Source organism: Jaculus jaculus, chromosome 3 (assembly GCF_020740685.1).
Source record: "Jaculus jaculus isolate mJacJac1 chromosome 3, mJacJac1.mat.Y.cur, whole genome shotgun sequence".
NCBI lineage: Eukaryota > Metazoa > Chordata > Mammalia > Rodentia > Dipodidae > Jaculus > Jaculus jaculus.
The window spans coordinates 77,474,020-77,495,450 of record NC_059104.1 but is presented as its reverse complement, the minus strand read 5'-3'; the positions used below and the strand labels follow the sequence as shown (position 1 = coordinate 77,495,450).

General features: G+C 42.2%; 1 protein-coding gene across 4 annotated transcripts in view; it reads right to left on the bottom strand.

The window, feature by feature from the left end:
- The window catches only part of Opcml (opioid binding protein/cell adhesion molecule like), a 1,382,967-nt gene that overhangs the window by 974,969 nt on the left and 386,567 nt on the right, over positions 1–21,431 (bottom strand). The window contains exon 1 of one of the 4 annotated variants that reach the window (XM_045145870.1): positions 7,071–7,092. The exons of the other annotated variants lie outside the window; for them this stretch is intronic. The gene's annotated coding sequence lies outside the window, so the exon portion shown is untranslated. Of the gene's footprint in view, positions 1–7,070; positions 7,093–21,431 lie in introns of those variants that run through there. 4 annotated transcript variants of the gene reach the window in all.

Below are 21,431 nucleotides of genomic sequence, written 5' to 3'. Positions count from 1 at the left end.
ATTCTTTCTGTTGTCCCAATGCAGGTCAGCTAGCCCAGTCTCAATGGTTGTAATCTTTCAATTGCAGATGAATGGACAGAACTTTCACCAAAAAATTTCTTTCTGTTCCATGTCCCTCTGCACACACCAATCTGTTTCTACACAATGCAACCCTGCACAAATTCTCAGGACACAGGCATAAAAGTAAGCCTCGCATGCAAACTACTTTTAGCACAATCCAGGATAAGCTCTTTCTCACCCTCATAAGACAAACCTCACAGTCCATAATTCTTATTGCATTCAAGTCTTTATCTCTGACCATAATAGTCCATCAATTTGTACTTATAATACTGCAAGACATATCTTAGGGCAAGGCTTCAAATACACATTTCTCTTGAAACTCAACTCCAAAAGGCCAAAGTCACACAACCTGGTGTGTTGTAGCAATAGCACTCCTCTGATACTAACTTTACTGTTGCAGTCAGGTTCACATTGTTGGCAGAAATCACCTGATCAACAGCAGCTTGTGGGAAAAAAAAAGTTTATTTTGGCTTGAGCAGAAAGTGGATATCACCTTCTTACCAACTTCAGGTGGGCAATAGTAACAGGAGAGTGTGCCAAACACTGGTAAATAGAAACTGGCTATAATACCCATAAGCCCACCCCTAACAATATACTGCCTCTTAATTCCCAAATGGATAGAGATCAGCTGGGAACCTAGCACTCAGAACACCTACGTTTATAGAGGACACCTGAAGCAAACCACCATACATGTTTTTCATCTTTAGGCCTTTTATGACCTACATATCTGCATCTAAATAAATACACATTCTCACATGAATTTATGAATATATTGACTACATGCATGTAAGCTTATGTATTATTACTATAGTTAAATAAAATATAACTATATATCTATATTTATAAACATGTACAAATATCTCCATAATGAAATTCTGTGTGTGTTTCCTAGAAATCAAGCTAATTGGTATGGCAGTCTGGAGTGACTTGTCCAGACCCTTGTTGTCTGGCTCCTCCCACCTCCCTGGTCTGAGTTCCCTGCATGGACAGCGGGTGGGCAGTGCCACAGTATGGAGTGAATAGGCCAGACCTCTGTTTTTGGGCTCCTCCCATCTTCCTGGTCTGGGTTCCTGTGCAGACACTATGCTGGGGGGCTCAGTCATATGGAACGAGTAGGCCAGACCCCTCCTTCCTGGTTATTCCCAGTTCCCTGATCCAAGTTACCTGAACCAGTCTGTGTGCTGGAGGGCATAGTGTAGAGTAAATAAGCCAGATCCCTGTTCCCTATTAGGCATATATCCTAAGGACTCATCTCATTTCCTTAGAAGTACATGCTCAACCATGTTTATTGCCATTCAATTCATAATAGGTGGGAAATGGAACCAGCCTACATGACCCTCAACTGATGAGTGGATAATGAAGATATGGCACATTTTACAATGGTGTTCTACTCAGTGGTAAAGAAAATTGAAGTTATGAAATTTTCAGGAAAATGGATGGATCTGGAAAGGATTATACTAAGTGAGATAACCCAGGCACAGAAAGCCAAGCACCACATGTTCACCTTAATATGTGGATCCTAGCTACAGATGATTGTGCTTCTGTGTGAGAAGGAAAAAAACTCAGTAGCAGAGGCCAGTAAGCTAAAAAAGATATATAAAGAGAAGAGAAAGGAAGGGAGGAGGGTACTTAATAGGATAGTATTGTATATATGTAAGTAGAAGAATAGATTAATGGGGGTGAAAAGGCCCAAAGTGAGGTCAGGGGAGGAGATTGAGTAAAGGAAGGGAGGGCTAATCAAAATCTAAGAGGATGCAAATAAATCATATGGAATCCTCTGGTTTCGGACACTCAACACTTACCAGACCAGAGATAAGAGGCTCCTAAGTGCCCATCACTGAAGTAGACTTAAAATGCTCCCAGAAAGGCTCATGGAATTTTGTGGAAGAGGAGGCACAAAGATTGTTAGAGACATAAGTTGGGACATTTTACACAGAGACATTGCCTCTCTCCCCCAATAATGCACAACCCACAATCCCTGTGGGGTTGACCTGCATCCACAATGAGGAATATCTCTTCAGAAAAGGGGCAGAGAGGAGGGAAAGGAGGGTACCAACATCTGTTATTTATATACTAAATATGCCCATATCTAATAAAAATAACAAAATATATATGTATATAAGAAATTAAGCTAATCAGAACAGGTCACATAGCTTGCTTTAATCTGTAGTTCATTATTGAATACTTAGTTTTTCACTCACATTTATAAATTATGTATCTCCATCCCCTCCCAGAAGCTTGCTGGCTTTCCTTCAGAAAGTAGAGAGGCCTCTCACCTGTAAGTCTGCAGCTCACTTATGCTAGGTCAGATGTCCTTTTAATTTCTTGTCAGCCTTGAGCCAGGCATTCTAGGTCCTGGTCTGAACTACAGTGCTTCTCCTGCTGCCCTCCTGACAACTCTCCTTTGGAAAACCTGCTGGGGAAACCTCATTTACTAAAGTGCTTATCCTTCTTCCCTCTTATGGGCAAAAATGAAGATCACTCTCTTGTGCCAACCCCAGAACTTCAAAGCCTCCTGAAAATGAGCATATCTGAGGCTCCCCTTCTCAGCTGATGTTTTATAATACTCAAAACAAACTGATTGAGCAGCCATGGGGTAAGCAATAGTAGGGCACTCTTCAGAGAGCTAAGATGAAGGCCAGAGCATCCATGTGATTTTGACCAGTTTTCACCCAGCATGCCATTGGTACTTAACCAGCTAGCCAATGTCTGTGTCTCTTTCTTTCTTCTTTGGGAGATGAGCCAGGCAAGGGACAAGTTACATTGAATTTAACAAGCTTTCTTCTGGAGGCTTAAGAGTTTTCATCATTGGACAAGCTTTTCTTGGGACCATGTTTATCCCAAAAGGGTCATGTTGACACTGCATCATGCCTGCCCTGGTGTCTCACACACCTGAGGTGGGAATTCTATGTGTGTTTTCATTATGTTTTATTTGCTTTGCTTTTGGGTTTAGAAGCAATTAAAAAAAAAGTCAGGGGTTGTATAATCCAAATTGAAATTTATGAAGTTATGAAGCAGTAGTAAAAAAGTAGTCTAGGAGCCCTTTTGATATTGACTGACTCTGCACAGCTCCCAAGATGCCCAAAACAGTAAGGGGGGAGCATTGTAGCTCATGCTTGAAAGGATGCGGATAACAAGCCTATGTGATATTTCCAGAGCTAGCATGCTAAAGAACAAATGTCTTACAACATACTCTTGGATTAAAAAAAAGTCATTTGTGTTTTCCACAAAGAAACTGAAAGAAGTAATCAAATCTGAGCTGCTCAAAGCAAAAACAAAAGCTGGTATCATCCAGGAAATATTGATTGGCCACTACTAGCTGTAGCCTGAGCCCATGGAAACATGTACAGTGATTAATTAGTGATGTCTCCTCCTGGAATAGGAAAGAGAAGTGGTTACAGCTGACTGCCTACTGGCTCCAGGTAAGATTGGGGGAGAAGGCATCCAACCTAAGACAGGGTACATATTGAAGGATAATATGTTTGTCCTATCACAGGTAAGGATGTTCTTCTGTCTCTGACAACCTAAGACAGACACAGTCACTTCTTTTAATAAAAAAGAAGGGGGAGATGTTGGGAGCTGTAGCTGTTCCTTGACCTCTTTTCTTGAGACTTTAGACACAGAGGCATTATTGTATGGCCTTGGTGAAGTTGACTTTAGACACGTAGGCATTGTCAAGAAAGTTTTATTTTCTGTATATCAGCTTGTGTCTGCCTGAATAAACTTGAGCCTTGATCAGAACTTGTCTTGGCTCCATTCCTTGTGTTCTTGTCTCAAATTTATTTCTACTCCCTCCTTCAGGGTCTGCTTTGACTCTCTTGCTGCAGGCCAGCACACCTTCCATGAGCTGCTTCTGGTTATCTGGTCAGTTGTTTCATCCTAGCAACAAGAAAGTAACTGCTGCAGACATAGTTAAACATATTAATTTTGGTACCATAGTCAGAAATGCTTATTCCAGGGTACAGTGTGAAAATACATCTCTACCAAGCCTGTCAAAGCTGCAGTGGCCACTACTGTTGTTGTATGTTCAGGAAATTCTCTTTAAGTGCCCATATGGACAAGCTCAGGGTCACTAAATTTAGTGATCCTCAGCCAGGGCAGGCTCTGTCTCCTAGAAGGTATTGGCAGTATTTAGAGAAAATTTTATTTGTCACAATTGCAAAGAAGGTATGTTACTGACATCTATTTGGTAAGGTTTATGGATACTGTTAAACATCCTGCAACAAACTAGCCTTGTGCCCACATCAATGAACATATTTTTAAAATATTTTATTTATTTGTTTGATTGTTTGTTTAGAGAGATAGAAAGCAAGAGAGGGGCAGATAGGAGAAAGAAAATGCATGCACCAAGACCTCTAGTCATTGGAAATAAACTATAAACACATGCACCCTTTTGTACATCTGGCTGACACGGGTTCTGGGGAATCAAACCTGGATCCTTAGGCTTCACAGGTAAGTACCTAACCCAGTAAGCCATCTCTCTACCCCTGAATGTAAACATCTTTAATATGATGTAATTGCACATGTCAGTCATATCCTGGCTGAAGAAGTGGTTATAGTAAGTGATATCATGTGTTGTTAATCAGTTTTCATCCTATTTTCTTCATTAGTATTAAAAGCCTTCCATTCCATCACTTTGAGACTATATGATACTGAGAGGTTGAACTGTCTGTGGAGTCCAAAATTTGAGTTTCTACCTTGGACTAGAACACTGGGTGACTGTACAGGCTGCAGTGGGTTACTGAGTGCCCTGGAATACTATTAGAGGAATGGGAATGTTGTCAGACAGCAAGGGATATGGTTTTGTGAGCCAACCACTTCTGAGGGAAGTAATACAATTGGAGTATACATTACGCAAGAGAATGACACCATATTATGCATGTGAATGACACCAGAATTAGTCATCAGGATCTGTGGTTGAGGTATCAGAAAATAAAATGGGAATAAAGTCACTGAAAAGTCTAGATTCATCCAGCCTTCTGCAGGGTAGTTTCTTTCACAATACCTGGAACATCCCCACATCTGTCTATCACACCTCTTATGCTGTAAATACCTAAGGTCAGAGCAAGAGAGGGCCCCATGGCTATCCTAGGACTTCTGGGCCTGAAGCCAGCACAAAGCCCCTCAAGAAATTCAAGGCACTTAACCCTGCTTCAAAAGCAAGGCTGTAAGCTTCCTGATATCCTGTGAATGTTCTTCTCACAGGACTCATAGCATAACTCCCACCACTAAAGCCTTTCCCATAGTCTCAGAGAGAGACTAACGCCTTAAATACTCTCTTATTTTTTTTCTAAGCCCTGAATTTCTCAAGAACTTCAGGAACTCCTAAGTATGTAACAGTACCCCAAATCCAAAAACTCCCACACTCTCTAGGATCTCTTTACAAAATTGTCTTCACTGAGTTTCTCTGCTTGACTATGAGAGATCCCCAGGTCTCTGAGATGACTCACTGATGCAGGTGAATGAAGCTAATCTCACAATTATATGGCCATTCCATGTTTCTTGTGGGAAATGAGAATCTGAAATCCTTCAGGGACTCTTGTGATGGCCTGAACCCACTTTTCCTTTTCTAGAGTCCAAAGCTATTTAATGAAACTCCAGAGGCCATCACAAATCCAGCTGCTATCCTTTATGTGATACAGAAAGAGGCTGCTGACCACTGCAATTTCTGGTCTTTGATCACTCATTCTCCTCAACTGCTCTTGTGGCAGTTCAGGACAGGTACAGACCAGTGCATGGTGGAACAGTAGTGAGTCTGCTAACTCACTTTATGTTAGCAAGTACTTTTCAAAGGACCACCAAGACAGAGTACCTGTAAGAAAGCTGAGTCACTAAAGATGGCCAGCCTCATTTTCCCCCATCCTCAGATAACATCCATAGTTCTCCCTTGCCTTCACATTCCTGCTGTGTGATCCCAGCAAGCCAGTATGTTCTCTTCTGTAACACAGGGATGACCAAGTCTCCTTGAATGAACAAGGTGCCAGTTAGGTGACACCTATTCATGTGACCTGAAGTGCCTTATCTAAGAAACCCAGATGCTCATCTGGGACACAGATCACAGGCCTGAACACTACCTGTGTGTATAGCATCTCAGAAGGGGAGTGAGACATTCACCCAGGAGGGTGCCATCTTTTCCATGGAGTATTTCTGGACATGAAGGTAATTAAGCAAAACACACACAAACACAGACCCTACAGGAAATGCTATGTTATTACACAGGATTTATTTTTATACTCTGGCTAACAAATTTTGACCTGTGTGAATTTGGTCTTAAAATTGTCCAGCTCTGATTTCGTGTTATCCAATCAGACCAATATACTGGGATCTTAGCCCTGTAATCAATTCTTGATTAACAGAGAAGACAATAAGGACAGGAAAGCTTTCTCTTTTTAACAATTCTGGATCTGCCTACTTCCTCCTGTCTGCAGCTTTCCAAGGCCAAGGCAACAGATGCAAACTTCAGAAGCTGGGAGCATAGAACATTTCATCAATCTGTGATTATCAGGCCTGTATCCATGATCCTCCCTCATGGCTGAGGGAGGATGGGGCATAGGACCTCTCTAAACCCAAAGGCCAGGGAAGGACCAATCACCACAGGACAAGCTGGGCAAGCTCAGAGCCAAGCACAAAAAGAAAATAAAGAAGGAGCCTTCTGAGACATTATGTGACAGTTCTCTGGGGGCTGGCCAGGGAGCAAGCAGGAGGAAACTTCTGAGCTTCTGAGGGCAGTGAGGGTCATGTGGCTCTGGAGAAGAATATGGAGACAAAAGCAATAGGGGACAGCTGTTTCTAGAGAGGCAGCACATTGTTCCTTGCCCCAAAGAACAAAAGCTCCAAAGAGACAGAAGACCCAGCGTGCCCGAAGTACACGAGCGAGGATGTGGGGAAAGGGCTCCAGTGTCCTCCCTACTCCAAGTACCTCTGCCCACCCTCATGCCTCCCTTGGTCACCATGCAGCCCATGTTTGGTTGACAGAAAAGTATGTCATCCCCATGCCTTCCTCCTCTTACCTGTCTCCCATCATGCATGCTCATTTTCATTCTCTTCTCCTCCTTTGGGCATCTGGATTTTTTGTTTGTTTGCTTGCTTGTTTTTAATAAACTGCCAAAGCAAATGTGCAAAATAAATTATGCTGAATAATAGATGAAGACAGCTACATAATTTATAATGTTGGAGGCCAAGCAGAGCTGGCTGGGCTGTTTCAAGCCTGTGGTCCTCCTCTGGCACCATAAAATAGCCTCAATGCTGTAAATGCATGCCTGGAGCTTTGCTTGGGTTTCATGCTCTTTTCCTCAAACTGTGTGTGTGCCTCTAGGTGGCCCCAGACACCCCTGGCTAGTCAACAGCCATGATGTGGGTAGATGTGCCCTTCCCCTGTTCAGGCAGAAGGAACAAAGCCTTGGTAGGTCTCAGCCTCTGTTTTCAACACAGCTCAGCTCTAGACCATGCCTTTTCCCACTGTCTGCTTAGGAAGTTCACAGTGGAACTACTGTCCTTACTGCCCAGTGCAGTGAGTTCAGATTTGGAAAGGGCTCTGGGAATGAGCCTGTTTCTAGCAGGAAAATGTTTTGTAAGCAGTTCTAGGACACTGGTGAGGAGACACCAGATAAGCAAGACAAGGCAAAGAAAAGGAAGACAGAGCATTCCAGATATCAATGATCAGCAGCTTGGAGTTGAAATGATTAACTAGGCACAGTGTTTTGGGTTTGTTTTTTTGTTTCTTTTTCCCCATTGAAAGCCTCTGCTCTTTTACCAGAAAGGGAGAATGGAGGTAGGAAAGACTAAGGGAAAGGGGTCATATGGAAGGAACTGTACCAGAGGAGTGCTGAGAAAGAGAAAAACCCAGTCACATTTCCACACAATCGACAAAAGCTTTGGTTTTGTGTTTCTGAAACCTCCGGGGCATGGCTAAAGACAGTTATGAAGTACAAGGTTTTCTATAAGCAGAAAGATGTGGAAAGATATTTCTATTGTTTGCAACGAAAACCAGAAACCAAAATCACACACCCCTGCTTTAGCTTAACTATGGGCTGAGAACCAGCCTATAAGCAAAACTCCTCAATGAAGATTCTCTAATATTGGTTTAAAAGGGCTCCCTCAACCACATTTCTCCCAGAAGCTCTTGTCATTAGCATCCAAGTGTTAAGCCAGAGAAATTCAGTCTGGGAACACGACCAAAGTGGCCAGGAAGCCACCAATTAGTTAACACACACCCCTGTAGGCCCTGTCTTTGGCCACAGTGGATATGGGTAGAGTGCTTCATGGAGGTGGTGGAAGCTGGGAAGGAAGGGAGCTTGGGGAGGCTCATTTGCAAGAACTGCCCAGCTGAGATAACATTTAAAATAAAAATGAGAAGGTCCAATGCCCTGTAATCCTGCAGCAGCTACTCATTTGGGGGTAAGTCTGGGCAAGAGGATTTTTCCATTAGGAAGTCTCTGAGCCAAGACTGGCTGACGGTGGATTCTGGTCTCTCTAAGCCACCTCCGAGGGGATCACTCAGCTATGTCCTAAGGATGCTAAAAAACAGGAAAGAACACAATGGCTTGTTGGCTCCATCCATGTGTGTGGCTCTTGGGATGCCCCTGCGGATGGGCCTGGCTGAAGTCAGCTATAGCTTGAACAGGCCTAGTGAAGCTCAGAGCCTGGGGAGGGCAGCTTGGGCTTGTTGCACTGTGCTTCAGCCTGTCATGTACCACTCTTAGCAAGGTTTGTACATTCTGAAGATGCAGATTATCCCTCAGTACAGAGGTCCCAGCTGTCCTCTAGGTGTCCAAGCCCGCAAAAGCATGGCCAGAATCCCCAGAAGCCTGGGCACATCCACCTGAACAAAGCCTGAGTAGCCAATCCCTGGCTCATATTCTAGCCCAGGGCTCATACAGGCAAAATACCCTTCCCTGGGTCTGTAGCTTTTCCTATTTGAGAAAAGCAGCTTTTTTTTGCTTTAAAATTATAAATAAAACTAAAAAGACTTTGAACATATTAATGATACCAGATGGCTTCATAAATGAAAATAGAGCAGTAAAAATAAAAATGGGGCCCTCCTAGTAATTAACTTTTGATTTATACAGCCCAAAGAGATTTGGATCAAATGCATGTTGCCTTTCTAATACGGTAGGTATAGATCTTGCTCAAATATCCAAATAGGTTTGTCCTTGATGACTCATCCTTGACTCTCCATCCTAAGATGAGAGGAGCTTGGAAGTTTCATGAAACTGAAGAGTTGAAATAAAGGTTTTCAGTCATCTTGCTAGAATATGTCGACAGGCTGGCTAATTAGTACAGCCATGAAGTACTTGGAGAACTTGAAATGTTCCACAAATGCACATTATGCTTGTTACAGTCCTAATACAGTAGTAACCTGGCTTGCTGGGGCATTTTCACAATAGCAAATATTCTTCCATTTACTTGGCAATCATTGCTTTGCTATCTATAGATGGAAAATATTCTCTGATGCCAAGGTCAGGTCACTGAATGAAACCAAAAGATGAGATATGTTCTGATTTCTAGACTAACCTTGAGTTCAGGAATATTCTCAAAACCATAGTAACAGAGCCATAGGAAAATGCATTCTGCTGTCATCATGGGCTGGGCACTGTGCTATTCTAGATCCAAAACGTGTTTTTTCTACCCATGATATGGGAAACTTCGGGTAGGTAACCTTTTGTACCTCAATTTCTAATCTTTGGATTGAAAGTGTTGATGTCAAATTCCTTGATAGTATTATGGTATGAATCAGTTGGGTTTACACAAGAAAAGCACCTGAAACTCATCCTAATTCATACAATGTTCTATTGCATAATTCCTGCCATGGTAACAGTGTACGCCTCCAGGCTGCAGGATCACTTTAGGGATCAAACCAATATGACCTCCACATGGCAAAGCAAAAGGAAACTAAGATCCACAATGAACAAGGGACCGCTTCACGTTTACTTGCCTCATGTTAATAGGGGACTTTGTTTCTTCTGCGGGGATAGGATAAGAATCTGAAGATAAAGATTCAGGGTTCTTAATATGAAGTTTCCTACATTACTTGAGCTTAAGGATGGATGGATTGATGAAAAACAAGGTAGAAACATCATTCAGAAATAATGGTAGTTAACGTCTAAGAGTTTATAATAGTATTATATATTCTTCAAAGATATTTTCTGGCAGTCATGCTATGCCAGTGGTCTACCACTGAGCCACATCCACAGCCCTTCAAAAACCTCTTTGAAGATGTATTCAGAAACTGAAACCTTATAGTGATGAATGTTCTAGAGGGGTAAAATTATTTGTATAAAAAGAGTTGGCATGTCTGGGATTTGGAATTTTCTATCATGACTACAGAGCCTTTGCTGAGTTGATAACTCAGCAGAGAAAGAGAAAAAAGAATACCTGGACTCCTGGGTCCTCTTCCAACTATAATTTTCTCAATAAATCTTTCCCATCTTCCTATGCCCCAGTCCTTACCTTCTCTGTGTCAGGTACTGGAATAGACTCTGAGGATATAGCATTAAACTGGTTTATGGGTCTTGCTCCTTGATACTTTAGTCCATGGTGCTAGAATTCTATAAATTGAGTGTGTTTGTTGAGGGTAGAGGAGCTTCTCTCTAGCTAGGACAAAACTCCCTTCCTTTGTGCACATTGAAATGGTGGTATTTCAGATAAAACACAGCATAGCATGACACACTCTACTTCATTCTTGTACCCCTCAGGAAATTCTGTCTGTACTCAGTAGCCACCTTTCCTGAGCTAACTAGTTGTTCTTCTTTAGATGATAGCCTTCAAAGCCATCCAGGATTTTAGCATGCATTCCCAACTCTAGTGAGCAGACACTGATGGATCGAGGTCAATCACTCATGATAGTTTAACATCTAGATTAAATGGTGAGCAAACATAGAAGCCTTTGCCTTCTCTCTTGCCATTGAAATCAAGCTGATGAGACTGATTTAGTTCTTTTATGGATGGAGCGCTTGAGTGGGAAAAAATGCCATTAGACCAAGGTAATTCTACAATGGAGAAAATGAGAAGATGGGAATGCTGAGTAAACAACCCACATAGCCCTGAAAAGTCCAGAGTGGCCTTGTCAATGAAATGCCTCACTTTGCCCTACATCCTGAGAGAGGAAGAAAGTTTCTTGATAATCACGTGTAGACATTCATAACTCATCTTATTCATATAATAAGTGAATCTTACTGGGATAAGCAGTGATCCTAAAATATCATTCATTTCATTAATTCCAGTTAAATTATTACAACTGAGGAAAAGAATGTGTCTTCGATGATGTGGCCAAGTCAGTTTAGCCCTATTAAAGGAGATGGAGTATGAGCAGTGGTTGCTGTCCTTCAAAGGATGGGCAGGTGCCAGCTCACCCTGGGCTGTCATCCCAGTGAGTCAGTACCAATTAATAACTTCTTATGTCCCTACAAACTTAGAGGACACCACCTATATCATGCCAATGGTACCCTGATTCACCACAGCTCCTCCAGGGTCTTTCGGGAGGTACAGTCTACATCTGCCTATCATTTTAGCATGTAAATCAGCTGTCAGCTGCACACCCAAATATCTCAATTTTTGTGATTTTGTCAGATCATCATCACTAATAGGATGTTGAAATTCACAAATGCATCCATTTCCAGTAATAGGCCTATGCACTGGCGTCTCCCAGTTTGAAAAGAGAGAGGTTTATGCTGGGGACATGAGTCCCACGCGTCTCAAGAGGGCACCTGGCTTTCTTAAATTGGGAGGTAATTTCCTCCTGGGACAGACTGCTGAGATCTCTATTACCAAAAGTTTAAATAGATCAGTGGTTGTGAAGCACAGCCAGCAGCCTCAGAATTGCTCAGGAAATCACAGGATTTTTATAGCAATGGGAGAAAAAAATGCAGTTCATTCTCCCTCCTCGGGCTGGATTGTTTGTGACTTTGTCTGGAAATGCCCTGCCTTCTAAGCATGAAGGGTGTCTGGGAAGCCTTACTGCCTCTCCCAGAACACTTTTCTTCTTGAAGACAGCACTGGGCCCAGTTTGCTTCAAATGCAAGCAAGAAGTCTTTCTATCTAAGATGCCCTGAGGTGAGGAGCTGGGCTCTAGGGCCATTTGCTTGGGGTGTTGAGGTCAATCTCCAGCCTACACAGTGCCATGTGTTCTAAGTTGCAGAACCAGGGCCAAACTCTGGGGACCATGCTCAAAGAACTAGCGCTGAGTTATGTAGCTTATTCAGTGGAGACTTCACCTTATGAGATGAACTTTAACCTTGAGACTTCACTGTCTCAGTCATTAGTCACAGTAAAATTGTCCCTTGGTATTAATTGGGGACTGGTCCCAAAATGCACAAACACCACAAACTCCTCATCTATAATGACATGGTAGTGGTATTTGCAGGTGGCCTTGTCTATCCTCCTGCATACCATAAATCTTCTCTAAGTATCTCACAATGTGTAATACAATACAAAAACTGTGGCAATAGTGGCTTGCTGTACTGTTTGGAGAGTAACAAGAAGACCAAGTCTACATCTGCATTACAGATGCAATTTTGTTTTGGATTTTTTTTTTCTCTGCTGTTGATTGAAGTCACAAATATGCCACCTGCAGATACAGAAGACCAGGGACACCAGAGTTGTAGCAAGAACACCAGATTAGATGAGCATTGCCAGTCCCTGACTTCTCTGGCACAGTTGCTGCTGCCGCATGAGCCATTCACTCATACAGAGGCACTTCACAGAGCACTTGCTGGGCAGCTGTGCAGGCAGCAGTTTTCTTGACAGCACTTTGGGGTGGGGTGGGTGCAGTACTTACCAAACCCCATGTGAACAATACAAATAGCATTTCTCTGTGGCCAAGATCTGGATGCTGAATTTTGTCAGGTTCAAGTTGGTGATAGCCAAAAAGCACATGGACCTAGCAGAAGGAACAGATTCCAGGCTGGTCTGCACCTTCATCTTTCTCTACCGGGCTTTGTGGAAAGAGAATGGTGGAGGTACTTCTGAAAGCACACGTATAGTCCACTTGGCACCTGCCAAGGCCAGGCAGAACTGAGTTGCCTGTTGGCGCTGACCAGTGACAGGGTATACACAGTGTTCCCAGAACACAGTACCTGTCTGGTCTCCCTTTCTTCCCACCATGTTTTACTGCTTCACTCTGCTCCCAGCCCTTCCAGGCAGCAACAAACTCTCCAAGAGTTTATGGAAGGAGATTAGATACTGTGGGGCCCCTCAACATGAGCCCAGGAGCCTGGTTGTGAAAAGAGATTGCATGGCACATGCACACATAGAAGTTGTTTAAACCTGCCACTTTAAAATATGTCTTCTCCTCTGCCAGCCTGGGCTAGGAGGAACAGCCTAGGAAGGGATATCAGTTTAAAGTGACAGGCTAAACTTTCTAAAGCCAAACCGTATACACAGGTAAGGGCATTTTCATGTGCTGAGGTCTCAATTTAAAACCAAATGATCCCACTGGAACTCTGTCATGCTTAAAAGTCAACATGCTCTTTTTAGTCCTTCTGAACGGAGAAAAAGTTGCAGGGGCTGATTAGAGGGTCTGTCTTCACCTTGGAGCAGGCTAGTTCAGAAGTATCCCCAAGAAAGAAAGGTATGTTAAAGGATACCCCAAGGGAGTCAGATAAGCCCATTTAATTACTTGTCTCTGTTAAACATGTTGTCAGCAGGAGGACTGGACTAAGATGCTATGTCCAGTATTCAGTTTTAATGTGTTTCTATTTTTTTATTTTTTAATATATTTTATTTTCATTTATTTACATATATATATGTATATATATACACACATACATACATATGGAGAGAGAGAGAGAGGAGATAATGAGTGTACTAGGGCCTGCAGCCACTATAAATGAACTCCAGATGCATGTCCTTCCTTGTGTACCTGGCTTATGTGGGTCTTGGGGAATTGAACCTGGGTCCTTTTGCTTTGCAGGCAAGTGCCTTAACTGCTAAGCCATCACACCAGCCCTCAAATGTGTTTCTTAATTGGGTTATTAATGAAGGGTAATTCTGGTCTCACAGCCCACATCTGGAATGCAAGTTTTAGCATACCTTTAGAGTCTTCTTGGTTCTCACCTTTGCCAGGAAACCCATCAAAGACAGCCTAGTCTTTACTGAATGTACTTTGTCCATATTTCCTTGTCACTTGTATTGATTGTATCTGCATGTGTTTGGATTTCCATCTTGCCTTCATCTGTGACAGAGTATGAGTGTTTAAGTAATACCTGGACTCTACTGAGTAGGTTGAAAAAAATATTCTGATAACATTTTTTTTTCTTAAGTCAGAACTGGAAAAGTAGATTACTTCCAGAGTACTGCATTATATAATTCCAGTCTGGATTTGTGGCCTGTATAGTCAACTACCTGCTTGGAGATATTTGTTCAATAGAGATTTGAATACATTATCATAAAAGTATGAAAATATGTACTGAGAAAACAGTTCCCCAAAATAGGATACTTTGGGGTACTGAAAGCATCCAACTGAAGGAGAACAGTAGCCTCATTGACCTCTTGCCAGCCATCTCAGCCTTTCCCATCTTTCCCTCCTGAGAAAGGAGAGCTCTGTGAAGTTCTTAATCTACCTAGAGGCCAAATGCCCTAGAGGATCATATTAACTCACAGAAAAATGGAGTAGAATGAACCTACAACCCAGCTCAAACTAACCTGGTCTAGTTCCTCTATTCTTCCATGTTCCTAAAAACATTTCCTCTTCTTCCAAACTCCTGCAGCCTGGACCCCTCCCTCCCATGGAAAGAGAATTTAAGCTCCCACCATCTGGACTTTCTTTGAGTTATATAATTTGTGCAACTCCCTTGAGAGTTAGTAAATTTATGTGCCTTTTCTGTTGCTAATCTATGTCAGGTTGCTTGATAGACTCAAATTGTCAAAATTTCAGAAGGTGGAGTTCATTTTGTGCCTAGAAATAACAATTTTCAAATAGAGTAGAAAGGGCCACTAGTCTCAGAACATGGTAGTATGGGCTAATTATCATGGACAGGCCTTTATCATCCCATGTGGCAGGCAGTAATGGGCATGGAGGGGCAAAGCACCAAGGCAACCAGGCAAGTACTCCATCTGCTCCTATCTGCATATCCTATAGACAAGACAGGCTGCTGAACTAAGAAAAACAAGAAGCAAGGCTTTGAATCATAATTAGAGTATAAGACTTTTCCAAGGAGCATTCTCTCCAGTCAACCAGCACCCCCAAGTCTACTTATATTGTAATATTATTATTATTACTCTAGACACACACTTGTCCAGCTTCTCATAGTCCTACAAAGTCTGGCCATTGTAACTCAGTTGATATATTTGGGATTGCCACCTAATCAATGCTCACTCTATGACTTTTTGAGATTCTTCAGCAAATTGTGTTGTATTATAATTTTAGAGAAGTGTTCTACTGGAAGACTGAGTGGTACATCTCTTCTTTTTCTGGTTCCCTCTCATACCATCCAATTCCTTGTTAGATGCAGCAAACTCCTCCTAGCAATATGTTGTGGGGTCCATTCAACAAGTAAAACTTCAACTTCGGGGTCAGACCTACAGCTCCTCACTTCAAGTTCTACAGCATTAGAGCAGATACAGAAGTGGCTTACTTCAGGGACCATTATCTATTTTCATATTACATTATCTGGTTCTGCATTGTGCATTAAATTAAAGAGGATTAAAGAGGTAATACTTGTGAAGAACATACAAAGAGAAGTCCTCACAAATATCAGATAGTATTATTAAAAGAGCAAGAAAGAGACTCAGTGGTAAGGAAGGAGAAAAGAAGAAGCAGAAGTGAGGAGAGCAAAACGGACAACCATGTTAGTAGGCTTCTGGCCCTATTTTGAGGACACCATGATCCATGAAATAGAGACCAGGTGGAAGAGAGAGAAAATGGAATTATGATTCTTGCATTTACTCAGAACTTTCAGATATTTAATGACTCAAACCATCACAGGAAGTAAAATGGCCAAGGCAGTCCAGATGCCTAAGTGAATTCCAGTCTAGTGGCTCCTTTGATATCCTTTCGCAAGAGGAAATCTAAAGTGGTGTCACCTCCAGGGTCAATTTCCAAGGAAAAGCCAAATGGTGTGGTAGTGAAAGCATATGATTCATACAGGTTTTCCTTTGAAATAACTGATGAGTTCCTAAGGGCGGTGACAAGATCTTAAAGTTGCCTCAATAAAACTGTAACAGAAGCTTAGGTGTTTCATAGGTTTATTTTGGGACATAAATGACATGAAGGAAGATGGTATCCATCCATTTACAAACCATGGTGTATGACATGAAGATTTTTCAATTGTTAGGTCTTGGTGTGAGGTACAAGAATATTAGGTCATAAAAGAATATTTCAGGTGAGGAATCACAACTGATGAGAAACCTTTACTCTTCAGCTAGTCTTGTTATTTAATGATGTGTGTATGTGCACATGCGTGTATATGCGTGCAAAAGCACACACCTGCAGAGACTGGTTTGGGGACCAAATCTTTACCCCATTACTTTGATTAATGAATTTACTTATTAAGTAGTTTGATATCATGATTTTATAAATCTTCCAAGCAGGAGAATAAAGGTGGGGAAAGAGGCCCTCACCAAACATTCTAACTGTCAGTAGATGAATAAAATTACCTTCTAATCAAATGCATCATTAAAAGCACAGACATTAGGGCCTGGTCTGACAGCTTTATGAGCTAGGCATTTGCAGTTAATTAGGATGTACTTCCTTTGTGGTTGGAACTGCATCAGGGGATCCATTTGAATGCAGCTAAATAACACCTGCTTCCACTGGGTCATGGGCAGTTGCGAGAATCTTCCTGCAGCCTGATCTTACACATGTCCATGGTCAGTGATTACCCTGTCAATGTCAATCTTAGCTCATGTAGCAGCTGTCTTTTCAAAATAACAATATCTTTTGCAGAAATGTATTCATGGGTCCAAGTCATGGGTCCAAAGATGTGCTGATCTTCCAGTCTGGGAAAAGGTATCTCTGCATTTCTCAGATGCTGTACTGCCCTTCATGGGAAGAATGTGAGGAAGGTCAGAACAGGTCATCCCAAAATATGACACTTTGGTCTCTTGATTATTTTGAGCTGCAGGCAATTAAGAAACACTGCCCAAGCCTCACTCTTACAGTCCAGTTCTTTCATGTGTGCGTGTGTGTGTGTGTGTGTGTGTGTGTGTGTGTGTGTGTGTGCGCACATGTGCACATACACAATATTCTAGCCTCATTTTTTTTTTAATCAATGGATGTCCACATCTCTCTGGACATTGCCTATGATGGCTAATCTCAATTGCCAATTAAGCTAGACTTAGAATCACCAATGAAACATAGGTATTTGTGTAACTATGAGGGTTATTTCCAGAGAGGGTGAACTGAGTATGGACCACATCATCCATGGACTGTTATCTCAGATTGCATGAAAAGGAGATAGTGACCTGAACACTCACATTCTTCTCTCTGATTTCTGACTGTGAATACCATTGTGACTAGTGCCTCAAGCTCCTGTCACCATGCCTTCCCGGTCATTGTGGTCTGTACCCTCAAACTATGTGTTGAAATAAACCCTTCCTTAATTTGCTTTTGTCAGGTATATTTTGTCACAGCAATGAGAAGTAATTAAAACCTAACTCTGAACACTTTTTGTAGTCTAACTGTAAGTCTCTCTGTATTGGGTAAAGCAGGCCTACACTAGCTGGTAAGGCAAGCCCTTTCTAGTGCCATCATTACCCTAATGACATGGAACTATAGGAAGCACAGAAGGTCACCCAGCACGAAGAAAGAAAGTCCAGAGAGTCACATGTCACCCAAAGGGCTTGGGGTAGGAGGTCAGAGATTTGAAAGAGGACCCAACACTACTTCCAAGAACTCAGTGTGGCTATTACAACTCCTCTCCTTTTGGCCTCAGGGTACAAGCACAGCAATAGTCACCTCCTTCCTCCTAGGTCCTATACCTCTGAAGTCACCACTTCACCTTCTTTTGCACATTAAATAGCACTATATTACTTCTTCTGTGTGTCCTTTATAGTTTTATTCTCAAATGTCTTTCAGCACCTTGGCACCTCTCCAAGCCATGTTTTAATACTGAGACTGATCAGAGGATATCTGAAAAGTAGCCATTCCACAGAAGCACTAGGAGTAGCAGCAGGGCACCAGCCTCTCCAGCCAAGCCCATGACCACCATGCAGAGTCTCCATCGCCAGTCCAGAGGAGCCATGAGATGAGAAGGCAGTCTACCTAATGCTGCATTCACTGCCGCTAAGATATCGGTGGAGGTTGCCAGGTAATTGAATGACCAGCAGCAGATTCGGAGCTGTGCACCGAGATAAGAATAATCAAGTTTCATGCTTCAGGGGCTCCACAGCTTTAGCTGGCCACCTCAGGGGTCACAAAGAATCCCTGTGCCCACCCTCACTATCTTTTCCCACACACAGTTCTGCATGATGTGCCAGTTCCATTTTGTGCTTCTGTGTTTCTTCTGCTGAGTTCTCCAAAGGTAGTTCCTGGAGGCAAGTAACCCACGTGGGCCTATGGGCCAAACACTCCAGAGTGTTCTGGAAGATTAGTGCCTATTGTTATTCACCCCTATTCTGTGAGGCAAGTGATAACCCTGAGACCAGGAGCAGGCAGTTGCATAGGGGAAGAGGAGTCACACCACAATCAGGTAAATTAATTTCAAGTAAGGAGAAAGGGGACATGAAAGAGAAGGAAGCAGGTTCAACTCCCAAGCAGGAAAGAGCACTGTATCAGCACCCCTACACAGTGCACAGTGATTCCACTGGGGCAGAAGTCAGGACCTATTACATGTAGCTGAAAAGAAAAAGAACTCTGACACAACTGCCTTGTCAGTATTACTCACAGGGCCAAAGTGATACCAAAACACCCATTAGGACCAGGTGTGATTGCTCAAACCTACAAACCTAGCACGTCAGATACTTAGGAAAGAGAATTCCTTTGAGTTCCAAGCCAACCAGAACTATACAAGAACCTGTCTGAACAAACAAAATATAAGAAAAAGTCCACCCAACAGACCCAAGAAGAGCATTCACCCTTCTCCCTCTTTGGTCCATGGTTTTCCTAGTCATGATCATTTTCAATTGATAAATTCACAGACAATAACAAATATATGTAGTGTCATTCAGCAGTCCAGATGGGAAGTCCTGACTAGTGGAAGCCTCAGCTGGGAAACTGGAGTATTGGAGGAAATGTGCATGAAGGCAGTTGTCTGTCAGCTTTTTTCACTGTGATGCATGCCTGAGATTACCAGCTATGTTGTTGGATTTTCATCCTCAACTTGATCAGCTCAGGAATCATGGAATCTGCAGGAAGAATTAACTTACAGAGGGAAACCTTCCCTCAGAGTAATATGGAAAAGACTGTATCTTTAGCCTGGCTGCCCTATCCATTTACCTGTGCCTTCTTTGCCTTCAACATGGACTGAAGGCCACTGGCTCTCCCAGACTGGGACTGCTGAGGCACGCAGCTTTGTGGACTTAACAGTTTATAAGGTTCGCAGAAAATCCAGACTGAAGACAGTCATTGCTGCACTGCTCAGCTGGTATCCTATAAGCCAGTCTAATAAATGCTCATTATAATATATGTATTCATTGTACCAGTTATATTCCTCTATACAATCCTGCCAACATCAACTATGAAGAAATGGTCATTTTGCCTTACAGCTTTGCAGTTTCAATCCATGATCATTTGCTCTGCTGCTTTGGGTCTAGGTTAAGGAAGGACAGAGTATAGGGTGGATGACGCTACTCTCTGTATAAAAAGAGAGAGAAAAAGATCATGATCCTACTATACCTTACAAGGGAGCTCCCCCTTACCTGAGACCTAGGCCCCACTTCCTAAAGATTCCAGCACCTCCTAGTAGCAATATAGGCTGGGATCCAAGTTTTGCTCACATGGGCCTTTGTGGGCCATGCCAGATCCAAACTCATCACAATTAAGACAGTTGCATATAAGAAGATCCACACTTGCTGGGAAGTGTGTCCCTTCCCAAGTAGAGTATCTCCCTGTTTTCAGGTAGCTCTATTAAATCAAGCCAGCTTTTACTTCAGTGTTGCTTCTCATTTCAAAGGGAGTGGCAGTGCAAGAAATATGGGTGGGACAACATTTATAATCCTGAAACTGCAGATGAGAGAGCTCCCAGACACCGATGCATATCATGTTCCAGGTGGTTGTCTCTCTATACACTTCTTTCTTTTTTTTTTCAATTAATTGTGCTTTTAATTAATTAATTGCCAACATTTCCATCTTTAACTCTTCAGGTGCTCATTAGGAACAATGAATAAACCAATCATCTATTTTATTATGTGTCTTGTTCTTTAAAAATATCTCAAATTTGTGAGCTTATCTTTTTCCCTTCTCTGTGGACATAGCAAGATTCTGTGAACACCAACCGAGAAGCCAACTATTTTCCAGTTGCTGTGCTGAAAACCACAAAGGGAATGTAGATATTTCACTTTCCAGGATCAAGCTGGCACAATGTTTAGGTGTTGAAGTAAAACAACATCATTCTAGGCAGACATGAAAAAATGCAGGGTTCAGAAGCATGATTGGAAGGAGGGAGAGTGTCAAGCCAAAAGTAGGCAAGTCAGAGGATCTGATATTTTAAGAGGCCAACAATAAGAAGTAATTGAAGGCAACATTATTTTTGCTTGCAGAAACAATTTCCAGACCTCAGGCCTCCTACATGTCTCCTATCTTCAAACCATATGACGCCATATGGGTTCCTTGTCTTGGCCATGCAGAGCTGTGAGCATAGTCCATGTGGGGAACACTGATCTTGCCTAGGTCGAGGCTAAGAATATCCATCTATTGGTCTCACTGCTCAAATCAGGCAGGTGCTAAATCAGAAGTGGAATGTGCTTGGTGCTCACAGACTTGAGGCAGTGTTAGGGCCCTGAATCTTAAATTCATCCTATTCCCATAGTGATAGCTGTTCCATACTGTGCTATCACTGCATACTTGGCCCTACACAAGTGCTTTGCAGAAGTGGTCCCATTCAACCTTAATTAATACCATGATGCTGGAGCTAGTAGCGTTCCTGTACTATAGGCAGGGAACTATGCTCAAATGGATTAAGTAATGTCACACTGTTATTGTTCCTTAATCAGGACTTTATGTTCTGTCAGCTAATACTGCAGGCCACATATTGACCATGAACTACCCTGACCCATGAGCCACAGTCCCAGAAATTAAAGCTATACACTCAAAAGCTGTCCTAGTTCTGTGGCTAGAAATATGATTGACTCATATTGAGATGTGCTCTGAGTGTAAAATACGTAGTTACATATTATTAACAAAAGGCAAGTGAATTTGTTAATAACCTAATGATGACTTATTTAAATTATATATCAGGCACATTTTGTTAATCAAATGTTTAAATTAATTTCATCTG